Source organism: Argopecten irradians, chromosome 11 (genome assembly GCF_041381155.1).
Source record: "Argopecten irradians isolate NY chromosome 11, Ai_NY, whole genome shotgun sequence".
NCBI classification, from domain to species: domain Eukaryota; kingdom Metazoa; phylum Mollusca; class Bivalvia; order Pectinida; family Pectinidae; genus Argopecten; species Argopecten irradians.
The window spans coordinates 19,984,822-19,998,270 of record NC_091144.1 but is presented as its reverse complement, the minus strand read 5'-3'; the positions used below and the strand labels follow the sequence as shown (position 1 = coordinate 19,998,270).

The 13,449-nt window shown below is 35.0% G+C and overlaps 1 protein-coding gene across 1 annotated transcript in view; it reads right to left on the bottom strand.

Annotated features, from left to right (window-relative positions):
* LOC138334943 (regulator of G-protein signaling 14-like) overlaps positions 1–13,449 on the bottom strand; it is a 128,701-nt gene that overhangs the window by 92,765 nt on the left and 22,487 nt on the right. The window contains exon 2 of the mRNA XM_069283817.1: positions 2,017–2,073. The gene's annotated coding sequence lies outside the window, so the exon portion shown is untranslated. The remainder of the gene's footprint in view (positions 1–2,016; positions 2,074–13,449) is intronic.

The window sequence follows — 13,449 nt, the reverse complement described above, 5'->3', positions numbered from 1 at the left end:
GTAAGCCGTATTTACTCACTAGTTTTAATCACAAAATTTATTGAAAGGTCAAATGATTACAGTTTCAACTTCAGCTGAACCACAGGAGCTCGATTTTCTCGTAATAACGTCCTCTGGGCAAGAAAAACAGAGTTTGCATAAATTTTGCCTCTGAGAGTAGGGGAGTAGGGGGCAGAGCCCAATAGGGGAAATGGAGGTAAATCATTTAAATTCCTGCAGAAAAGAAACAATGCACCTGTGTTCAGAACATTACTTGGCATTACAAACCAGGTGAGCAATAAAGGCCCTCTGGGCCTCCTGTTGACTGTTTGACACAAAATATCTCCCGTAAATGATTTTTCCCACAGTCAACAACTACAGGTATATCATTAGATATATTATGTCTGGATTTGCTAAAATTCAATATTTCATCACAATCAATGCGTCAATTTTTCTTATTACTCAAATCGCTGTATTAGCAGGTTGACAGTACAAAAGTTGTCGTGTTTTACATCTGTTCCAAAAGGAATGATTACCAAGTTATCTCCCCTTACGTATCTAATTTCATATTCATTATTTATGCTAACATGTACAAGTTTCTTAAACTCTGTTACAATAGTGTGAAAAATTGACATACTTAGTCTCTTGATTCAAATTTTAAATACCTGCATATGTTCGACTTAGCTGAAAAATTGGGCTATTGCCCATCGAATTTGACACAATATTCACATGTTTTATTTATATTGGATTGCTATGGCCACCAATGGAAATCATGGACCAAATCCCTCATGATTGACAATTTCGTATTCTATATCTGTTAATAAAACCAACTCCTATCCAATTAATTCTTTTCCCATTTACATTGATGGTTACAGGTTATGTGTACCAGATGTGGCATGGCAATGTTGATTAGTATTCGTGTCAACGATGAAGTCCTTGTAGACGTTCCTGAAAGTTATATGCATCAGTCCAGTGAGCGAAATCTTGCCAGTCAAGGATTGTAAGCTGAAAACTTCTTCTCTCTCAAGAAACACTCAGAGGTAATTTGGCGTCAAACCATATGTCCCCCCTTTTCATTTGCTCAAAAAGAAGAGGACCCCCAGTGAGTGAAAGGGTTGTAATATTCCTGTATACACCCCGGTGTATTGGGTGAAACTAGGAGGTAGTGAAGTAGGTGATTATATTATTAATTGCATTCTGAACATTGATAATTCTCCTGTGTAAGCAATGCCATACCTCTTTCTTTGTTTAGCTCGATATTCTCAGGTTACAGAGAGGCATCTAACCTAACAGCTGTTGTTGTAACCTGGCTTGTTGTTAATCATAAAATATCTTTGTGATGGTTTTGAATCATGTAGATGATTTGAAGACCAAAAGAGTCAGGGTTCTTTGACGCAGGTTCAGACGAAGTTTGAATGTCTAATGAAAATGAATTACAGAATGGTTGATGTTGTTCCACGGGACATTAAATGTACTAACATCACCAAAGCCCCTAAAGAATCGTGGTCTTTGATGCTACTGCTGTCATGGCCAATGAGTAGATGCTTTAAAGATAGCAATTGCTCGAAATTGCTTCTTCAAAAAAAATAGTATGTGTGAGGGTGCCAACCTACATTAGATAGACTTCAGATCTTATATATCACATATTGAATTGACTATACTTAATTGATCAATTTGCCCAAAGGGTTTTATGCAATTTGAAGCGGCCTCCATGTACCACCCTGTCAATGATTTACTTAAAATTGCTAAACAAATCATAAAGTAGTTGATGGATGTAGAAGGGGATTGTATTTTTTAGATTTTGCTTATAAATGATTCCTTACCCATCATGGCAAATGATCACAGTAATACATGTATAAACAAGATTTAGGCAGAAATGGTACCAGGAATGTATTCAGATTATGTAATTTTATGGACTAGTCTAAAAATGGATATAAATTATCAGGATCTAAGTACTGTAATATATATATTTAGCTGGCTTGTCATGTGCTTGCCAGAGGTATGTATATCGAGACATCTTGCGATGTCGAACATTGTGTGGCTTTGCCCATCGCTCTCTCCTGTATCGTCCACAGTCGTCCGTTCCTTTTCTCTCTACAACAGACAACAATAGAACATGTAACAATAGTTCCAGCATCTGTATCAGTATATTCTATATTTGATCAAGGTTCGTATAACAGATTTGATCAAATACAACTTTGCATATGGTGATTTCAATAATCTCTTAAAAAAACAAAAGTTTGCTTCTAAATTTTAGCAGTTTGTGACTGCTCTTCAAATACTACATTTACCATACTGATCCCTTAGATCTGTCTAATCCCTCTCTATGTGAAGCAGTTGAAATTACCATAGTATTAAGGCATTTTTCTTTATCACTGTATAATATGGGTGTATCAAGATAAAAAAAAAACCGATATGAGGTAAGAACTTATTTACGTGAAGGTTGGATAAATCAACAGTAAATCACACTACCCAAGTTGTTTTGTTATTTCTAAAATTGACATGTTATTATGGCTGCTGTGAATTGGTACTGTACAGATAGTGCCTACATTAAGGGTAAGCACCAGACAGGTCAATAGCCAATACTTATGTTAATACTGCAGTACTGGTATTATCATTATCAACAGAATTTTACTTTATCAAATCAACATTTTTTAATAAAGAGCCAAAATCTTTGCCAAATACCATTGTACTCTGACTGATAATTAGTGGTAAATAGAACATTATAGATCTGCTTATGTCACAGACAACTTATAATATCATAATGGTGTTGCTTAAATCAGGGAGGAGGTCTTCTTTTATGGGAACTAGTTCATATACTATGACGCAAGACATTCATAAAGAAGTGTCGTGCATTATAGAATATGGACTAGTTTCCATAAAAGATACAAGAAGATAACTCAGATACTGAAAAATCGTACCACAAAATATATATCTGAGCCAGAGAGTTTGTTAAATAGTTTGTTAATAGATTTATTGCCTTACAAATGCCACCTGTACCGTCACCCTTCATATCTGTATTTTTACACTTGCAATTTGGTGGTTCATATCCGGAAATACACTTTTACAAAATTTAGCATTGTACATGAATTGGCATGTCAAAGACAGCACTATAAAATAAAACTACCACCAGAATATGTATGTTTACAGTACACAGCCAATTTACTACATTTTTACAATATTCAAGATGTATATGTTGCTAAAGCTACCAACCTTCAGAAAATGGTAAAAATCCTTGTAAGTAAAAGTTAAGGACAGTTTTCGCATGTCCTTACTCTTCTTTGGCTTCAGAATCATGTGTTCTGGGGTAAGAGCCCGCATATAGACATTGTTTTTATCAAACTGCATTTTTATAAAACCAACCCCGTTATTTATATCACTATATTTTTTACTTCTCTGATCCCTGGGGAGACATGAAACACATCATCTTGTTAATCCAGGTACTCATCCTTTCTCGTTTTGTCAAGGTGTGAATATTCTCATTAGATCCAATCAGCATTGTTCCTATGTTTTTAAATCATAGCATTTCCAGGTGATATAGATCTATATGTCTATTTACCTGTTGATGAGATAATCTACCTGTCCACTACATAGTGAATATGACTGTTTTCACCTGTTCATCACAATAGATAATATAACCAATTGTTCCAATAGTAATTTATCCTGATGAATTTATCTGGTCCTGAGGCAATACAGGGACACAGCACCTCAGGGTTGTAAAACACGATCTCTTAATTTTACCTGTGAAAACACCTTAATTAGTCAAGCTCCTGTGAGAACGTTGCAGTTGATATCATTATATCACATTCCACTCCTCAACGTACCAGATAAGGTTCTGCCAGTGTTTATGTGATGTTTACCTTACACAAACAAATCTATTTCACATTTAACACGACTTGTAAATCATATGTTATGGATTCCTTCCATTCAAACTGATTTGACGAATCTTGTGTTGTAACCTTTATTTTGACAAAACTGTGCTTCCTTAGATCAATTTAAAATCCAAATCCAAGCAAATCCATTTTCCCCCCAGTAAAACACTTTTAGAAATGATTTCCGTTGAAGCCAGACGTAGAACATAAGTCAGACACTACAACATTCATCAATAACATGCATGCCGTTTATAGACGACACTTACAGGCAAAACCACACATTCATTGAAAAGTAAATTTGAATTTCAAATGTCATCTTTTTAACGACGTGTTTACTGTCTGTAGTTGGTATAGAGTGTTGTATCTGCCCTTGAGTAAGTCCCAGCACAGATATAGGATTATCTATACAGATCCACAGGTAAAATGCACAACATCTGCATTAACTTCTGTCCTATCTACTCCAATCCAATATCATCAAGAATACACAATGTAATCCGATGAAAAAACTCTTCCAACCAATTAAACATTATAGAAAGTGATTAGTAAGGGCTGGAATCATAATAACATTTCCGTGAGGGTCGAAGAATGGTTCACCGGCAAAATGAAAACGACGACATTTCAATCACGAGACTTGCCCCAGCCGATTTCTCTACCTGTGTACCCAGGGCCTTCTTAATCTCGTTAAAGGTGAGGCATTTCAATGTTTGTGTATGTCCCTTTACTACCGATAGCCTTTCTCAAACTGACAATTTTCAGAAGAGATCAAATGGTATAAAGGCACTAAGTAAATGGTGTTATTCTTACGACTTCTCCTAGCCGGACACAAAAGTCAAGGTACACATACCATAACAGCTAAAGATCATTGCCTCTATAGACATGTCCCCCCGAGTGGAAAAAATATTAGTCCACACAGATATTATTATATGATCTTCTAAAGAATTTAACAATTGTCAGAATACCATTCAACAATTAAATGCCGGACAATTCAACATGATTTAATTTCAGTCCTACGTCAGGTGACGCTGAAACGATTGATCACAGTTCTAAATGACTGCCTATTAATACCATAGACAAGAATTCTCGGTCCATATAGACTATTTATATACATCGGCATGTGTATGAAATTAATGTTATTTACAGACAAAGATGACATTGTCCTTGCTAGGGTACAAGTAAATTGGATCGGGGCGTCATTAAAGTAATTATCTATACAGAAGTATAACCTTCAGATGTCGAAGCTTAAGAAAATCCCCGATAAGACTAATGTATTACATTTCTAAACTGACGTGGAGATTAGATAGATCAATTGAACGACACACGCATGCTTATAATTACTTTTACGCCTGGTAAGGAATGCACAATACAAACACAGTATTTTTTGCAGAACAAGCCTGTAATCAATCATACCAGATTAATTACAAAGCTACCGCTTTTAATTACATAATTGCTGTCATTTGTCTACAACTAGATATTAAACAGGACCAATCAAAGAGAAATCCTATTTGTTTATTGTTTTACATCAGTAAATGAGTAATATGATGTGTCATATTTAGGAGGAGGAGAAAGTCGTACTATCCAAAGAAAAACCACCAACCAACAGTCAGCATTTGCCACAAGCGGTTTAGAATTTGAAACATAGACTTATTGTTATACATCAGAACACTTTAACCCCTCGGCCACTATGAACTAGGGCTGTAACGAGTATCCGAGTACTCGAGTATTCACGAATTATTGAGAAAGATCGGATACGAATATTCGTTACTCCTGTTATTTGTGGATCGCGATCTTTCAAAAGCAAAAAATAGTACCTTCTTTAATCCTGTCATAGCTCAAAAATGTGAAGGAATGTACACTAAAGTCTGAATATCATCGATGTTTTCACTTTGAAGTAGACCGGAAGTACACATGAGCTGCGTGAAGTAAAGCTAGCAACATGTTATTTTCGTACCCACGCTTCGATGCAATGTTGTGAATTCTTCATAAAATAATAATGATAAAACATAATTATTGACTTCAAGAGATGTAAAAGATTATTATCGATTTCGTTTTCATTACGGGTCGAAAATATGTAAAAATACGAATATATTATATTAGGCAACTGAGTACTATTAGGCAACTGAGTACTGTAGATGTGAACCCCATGTCAAAAACGAAAGGTAGGCTAATTATGAGTCAAAATCATAAATCACCTGATTAGAAATAAAAACTATAGGCCTAGAACCAAAGTAAATTGTAACTACTCTTATAGACTTTAATTTTTTTTTTCTTAATTTCAATGTTTTTCTGTATTTGATCTAAATAAAAGTAACAATGAAATGTTTTGATGGTTTGACTTTGATTCATGCCGTAATGAAAAATTTTATATTGGCTAAATTGAATCATCACTTGGAAGGCCCTCAAAGGGATAAGTAGCCCCATAGGCCATAATTGGTAGTGAAAATCTACAGTGATTAGCATGCATGATTTGACACAGAACTCTGTTATCCAACAGACCTACTATGAACCCAGAAATTGTCCATATCCGCCATAGGGGGTAAATAAAACAAGGATTCCCCAGCCAAAATCATGACTTGACACATCATTCACTGAAATACCCAAATCAGCCGTTCTGACACAATTATAACCACATTTGTGAAGTTTATCTTTTACCCCTTTACGGTGATCCAGAGGAGAGAAGCTGTTTGTCTGAACTTATTATTTTGGAAATTCATCATAAAAAAATTTTGGCGCGAGAACAGTTCAAATGTGTGTGTCTTCAGCAGTGAAAGTTGGTTAAACTGTATCTTAAGTGATTACTATTTTTAATTTTCTAAGTTTCAAAATATTCTGCCATGGATGAGTTACAAATTAAGAATATTTACTGAATTCAACCAAAATTTACTGTCAGTATCTATATGACAATTAACAACTAAAGTCATGGCCATCGTTAAATTTTTAGATTTTCAGCTAATGAATGAAAGGCGTCTTTAAAGTGCTAAACACACTTGCCAATTATTTCTATAAGTCATATGCCTACAAAATCAGTCACCAAACCGTTACTGGAATCTGCTCAACATAAAAGTCTTGCAGTCCACCAATGTCAGGACAGCAGGATTATAGTAAAATGTAAAGACACCTGGATTACTTGGCCATTACAACCAGAGATGTGCAACTTATAAGGTACAGAAAGGGCTTTAGACCAGGTATGCGAGTACTGTAGAATAACTGCATTGAGAGATATCACATTGGCATGACTAACATTAGAGGCTTGATCAAAATCCCTTTAAATTAATGTTACAAAACTTTATATCTATGAAACAAAAACTTATTCATGACTTCATTTTGAGAAAGGATATTATAGGCTTAGGTATATATTCATCCCATCTTTGTTTTAACGAAATAATCAGGACAACAGAAAAATCTGATGAACCCCACATAACTGCCCCATGTTTGGTTGATCCCTGACGGGACATGCATATAGAGTAGGGGGATGAAAAGGTTACATAAGAAAGCTGTTGTCTTGTCACTCTACATATGACAAACGACTCTCAGGATTCACCACACAAGTCGGGTTGTTTGGATATGAAAACATCCGTATTACAAAACTAGATAGAAAATTTGAAATGTGAACTTTCTTCACGTTCACCTGGATAAAGACAAGCCGATAAAAAGTGGAGATATCCAGACAGGCAGTCAATCCTTGATGTAACCCAAGATACTGGGACATCAAACAGGCATCCACATTCTCAGAGCAACTCAATTGAAGGAGAATAACTCCAAAACAAGAGAAAGTCAATGACCAAATTTTAACTCATCCACCTCTGAAATTCACAATAGACTAGTCTAGATTTTGATTTAGAAGAGACTAAATGTGTCTTCAAGGATGAATGAGTTATAATACCAAAGCAAAGGGTCATAACTACATAATGGAGCTGACCCAGTATTACTTCAAAATTTCACAAAAAAGGACCATCATGTTAAAACAGTGAACCAAGTGGCATCATAAACTTAACAAAAGTATAAGATATATACACAAAGGTATATTTGATTTTATAGCATATTGTTTGGTAACCTTGAAAGATAATCACGTGAAAACTTTAACAGTTGATGGTCTAACAAGATTTCAATGGATCTTCAAAGTCCTACAACCCAAAAGATGAAAATTTGAGCCAAGATAAAACATTTTCGGTCATGTTGATCAAAGATCCAAATATAGATCAAAGTGACCAACTTTTGACACATGACACTCAACCAAATATATATGAATCTTATATAAAAGTAGGTATGTTAAAGTAAAGTATTATATGGAATAACAAATTATAAAATTAGAAACCTGGGGTACCATTGGGAGACTACATATCATTTACCTGTGTAACTTTCTCAGTACCAGTAACCTGGGTTACTATTGGGAGACTATACATCATTTACCCCTGTGTATTTCAGTAACCTGGGTTACTATTTTGTATTATAGGCTTAGGTACTATATATCATTTACCTTGTAACAGTAACAGTTACCAGGGTTACTATTTGGAGATTATATATTACATTTACCTATCTCATTACCAGTAACTATTACTCAGTAACAGTAACCTGGGTTACTATTTGGAGAAGTAACAGACTCTAATTCACCACTAATATCATTTACCCCTGTGTAACTATCTCAGTATTACAAAACAGTAACCTGGGTTACTATTGGGAGATATCACAATATATATCATTTACCTGTGTAACTATATCAGTAACAATAACCTGGGTTACCATATGGAGACTATATATCATTTACAGGTAACTATCAATCCAGTTGACAGTAACCTGGGTTACTATTGGGAGACTATATCATTTACTGTGACATCAAACAATAACCTGGGTTACCATTCAGACTATAATATCATTTCCTGTGTAACTAATCTCAGTAACAAGTAACCTGGGTTACTATTGGGAGACAATATATATCATTTACCTGTGTAACTATCTCAGTAACAGTAACCTAGTTACTATTTTGATTTTAGAAGATAAATGTGTCTTCAAGGATGAATGATCTATATACCAGTAACAAAGGGTTAACTGCATAATGGGAGACTATATATTACTTCAAATATTTACAAAAAACTATCTCATAACAGTAACCAAGGGTTACATTGGGAGACTAAATATCATATACCTGTGTAACTATGATTCAGTAACAGTAACCTGGGTTAATAATTCGGGAACTTTATATATAAATATTATGGACTAGATACAGAAATTTGTAGTGTAGATAGAAAAGTATTATCTCAGTAGCAGTCAACCCCAAATGGGTGAACTATTTGGAGCTATATGGGAGATAAAAATTTATCTCATTTGACTACAACTATCTCAGCTTTAACACATATAGACCTGGGTTACTATTGGGAACAATATGATCAACATGACACTAACAACTCAGTAACATAACTGGGTGAACTATCAATATATGTGGTCAGTAAATATATCAAAATTTACTACATTATAAATATTCAAATTAAAATTAGAAAATCAGTACAATTCATATTGGGAGACTATATCATTTACCTGTGTAACTATCTCAGTAACAGTAACCTGGGTTACTATTGGGAGACTATATATCATTTACCTGTGTAACTATCTCAGTAACAGTAACCTGGGTTACTATTGGGAGACTATATATCATTTACCTGTGTAACTATCTCAGTAACAGTAACCTGGGTTACTATTGGGAGACTATATAATTCTTGGAGAGACTATATACAGTATGTAAACTGGATTATGTGTAAAAAATTCAATTTGGAGTAACCTGGGTTACACGAGACTAATATACTCATCCGGAATTCGACAAAGTAATGTATGATTAGGTAACTTACCCGTTAACCACTTTATATAATAACTTACCCTGTAATATCTTGTAACACTAAATCTCCAACATTTGGTAAATTCATACAGTATCCCATTCAGCAATTAGTTTTTATAAGGGTTGCTCATAATAAGCCTTAGCAATTATGTTTTTTTATTATATTCCTACGGAGAGTTCCAGGGAATCCATGACAATCATTCACACAAATAAAGGCCCCTCAAAAAATAGTCAGTTATGAAACAGACTTTTGATCATGTTTTTCGGTTACCGATGATTAAAAAGTCATCAAACAAATAGTCACCCAGATTAGACGGTGGTATACATACATTTCAAACTTGACTAAAGGTCACAAAATACCATACCTCATATAACTGATTTGTGAATTACATACTGAACAAAGCTAAAAGCTATCAAAGCTTATTAAGCTGATTCCAGCAATAATGCAAACTTCATCAAAACGGTAAATACTCCAAATTTCAAAGTACGACCAGCTATTTGTTTTCAGATACAGCTCCGTTTCTCCAACCTCAGTATAATTTTTTACGGTAAATGAAACGAAATGAAATTTCTATTTTTCCTGAAACAAAACTTGACGCAAAAACCATATACTATACTTCTTAGGCGGATTACTTTTAAAGTGTTATTATAATTACGATTGCCAGTGAGATCTTATCCATTTGGCCAGCTTCAATGGTATCACATACGGGTTCTTAGTAAAAACACTCCCGTTTCTAATGATTCCATAAACAAACTCGGTCGCAAAGGTATTGTTAACTTGCCGTATTCAAAAGTATCCAAATTTTGTAAACACGCACTGTTTTTATAACATAAAGGCTCACACAAATTTTAAAGTGACAAAAAATTATGAATTAATATGCACACAAAAGATTTATCGTCAATTATTATTAGGCAGTCATTGTACATAAGAGTTTCCATGCATCCTGAATTAAATGTATATACCGATGGAGCTCATGCATGTGTAAACAATCACATTTCAGCAAAGGAAGGGAAGGTAAAGAACCTGTTCACCGGAAATATTTTAATTAAACATGTTGTTTATACGTAATTGTTGGGTTTTTTATTCATTTTGACTAAAATTTAATCGAGATAGCGACTATTGTGTTCTCTGAATATCGAAATTCGAGTCATCCGATCTTAAAATACATACACAAAGAAGGACAAAAAACGGGACTTGAAAATTAATTCGACTCAAAACCGGAATTTCGACTCAAGCGATTTTGAGATAACGAGTTTCGACTGTATCATTTACATGTGTAACTATCTTCGGTAGCAGTAACCTGGGTTACTATTGGGAGAACTATATATCATTTACCTATGTAACTATCTCAGTAACAGTAACCTGGGTTACTATTGGGAGACTATATATCATTTACCACTGTAACTATCTCAGTAACAGTAACCTGGGTTACTATTGGGAGACTATATATCATTTACCTGTGTAACTATCTCAGTAACAATAACCTGGGTTACTATTGGGAGACTATATATCATTTACCTGTGTAACTATCTCAGTAACAATAACTGGGTTCTCATTTACCTGTGTAACTATCTCCAGTAACCTGGGTTACTATTGGGAGACTATATATCATTTACCTGTGTAACTATCTCAGTAACAGTAACCTGGGTTACTATTGGGAGATTATATATCATTTACCTATGTAACTATCTCAGTAACAGTAACCTGGGTTACTATTGGGAGACTATATATCATTTACATGTGTAACTATCTCAGTAGCAGTAACTGGGTTACTATTGGGAGACTATATATCATTTACATGTGGTAACTATCTCAGTAACAGTAACCTGGGTTACTATTGGGAGACTATATATCATTTACATGTGTAACTATCTCGGTAGCAGTAACCTGGGTTACTATTGGGAGACTATATATCATTTACCTATGTAACTATCTCAGTAACAGTAACCTGGGTTACTATTGGGAGACTATATATCATTTACCTGTGTAACTATCTCAGTAACAGTAACCTGGGTTACTATTGGGAGACTATATATCATTTACCTGTGTAACTATCTCAGTAACAATAACCTGGGTTACTATTGGGAGACTATATATCATTTACCTGTGTAACTATCTCAGTAACAATAACCTGGGTTACCATTGGGAGACTATATATCATTTACCTGTGTAACTATCTCAGTAACAATAACCTGGGTTACTATTGGGAGACTATATATCATTTACCTGTGTAACTATCTCAGTAACAATAACCTGGGTTACTATTGGGAGACTATATATCATTTACCTGTGTAACTATCTCAGTAACAATAACCTGGGTTACTATTGGGAGACTATATATCATTTACCTGTGTAACTATCTCAGTAACAATAACCTGGGTTACTATTGGGAGACTATATATCATTTACCTGTGTAACTATCTCAGTAACAGTAACCTGGTTGGATATACTTTACCCTGTGGGGTTAGGAGTCTATATATCATTTACCTGTGTAACTATCTCAGTAGCAGTAACCTGGGTTACTATTGGGAGACAATATATCATTTACACCTGTAACTATCTCAGTAGCAGTAACCTGGGTTACTATTGGGAGACAATATATCATTTACACCTGTAACTATCTCAGTAGCAGTAACCTGGGTTACTATTGGGAGACTATATATCATTTACCTGTGTAACTATCTCAGTACCTGTAACCTGGGTTACCATTGGGAGACTATATATCATTTACCTGTGTAAATATCTCAGTAACAGTAACCGGCTACCGTTGGGAGACTATATCATTTACCTGTGTAACTATCTCAGAAACAGTAACCTGGGTTACCATTGGGAGAATATATCTCGTTTACCTGTGTAACTATCTCAGTAGCAGTAACCTAGGTTACCATTGCATTGGGAGACTATATATAATTTACCTGTGTAACTATCTCAGTACCAGTAACCTGGGTTACATTTGGGAGACTATATATTATTTACCTGTGTAAATATCTCAGTAACAGTAACCGGCTACCGTTGGGAGACTATATACATAACTTACCCCTGTAATACATCACTTACCCCTGTAACTATCCTTGTAACACGGGCGGCTAAATCTCCAACATTTGGTAAATTCAGAGTATCCCATTGAAAGTAGTTTTGAGCTGTTGCCATCAAGCCTCGCGGCGAGAATATTCCTACGGAGAGTTCCAGGGAATCCATGACAGCTCATTCACACAGTTAACCAGGGTTAAATCATAGTCAGTTATGAAACAGACTTTTGAGTCAAGTTTTTCGGTTACCGAGGATTAAAAGTCATCAAAATACGTCAAACAGCTATAGACATACATTTCAAACACTAAAGGTCACAAAAATACCTCATATAACTGAGTGCATACATACTAAAGAAGCTATAGCTAGAATCCAAAGCTTTTAAGCTGATTCCAGCAATGCTGCAAACTTCATCAAAACGGTAATACTCCAAATTTCACGACCAGCTATTTGTTTCTCAGACGCCAGCTCAGCTCCAACCTCAGTTTGATTTTTCACGTCATGACCCATTCTTCATGAAATCAGCTCGGCTCCTGAACAAAACTTCCGCGAAGCCATATTACCACTAAAGAGCTAGGCGGAAACTTTTAAAGTGTTATTATAATTACGATTGCCAGTGTGAGATGATTATCCAATGGCCAGCTTCAATGGTATGATACGGGTTCTTAACACTCCCGTAGTCCTTACATAACTCGGTCGCAAGTGTATTGTTACACTTCACTTCAAAATATCCATATTTAGTTTCT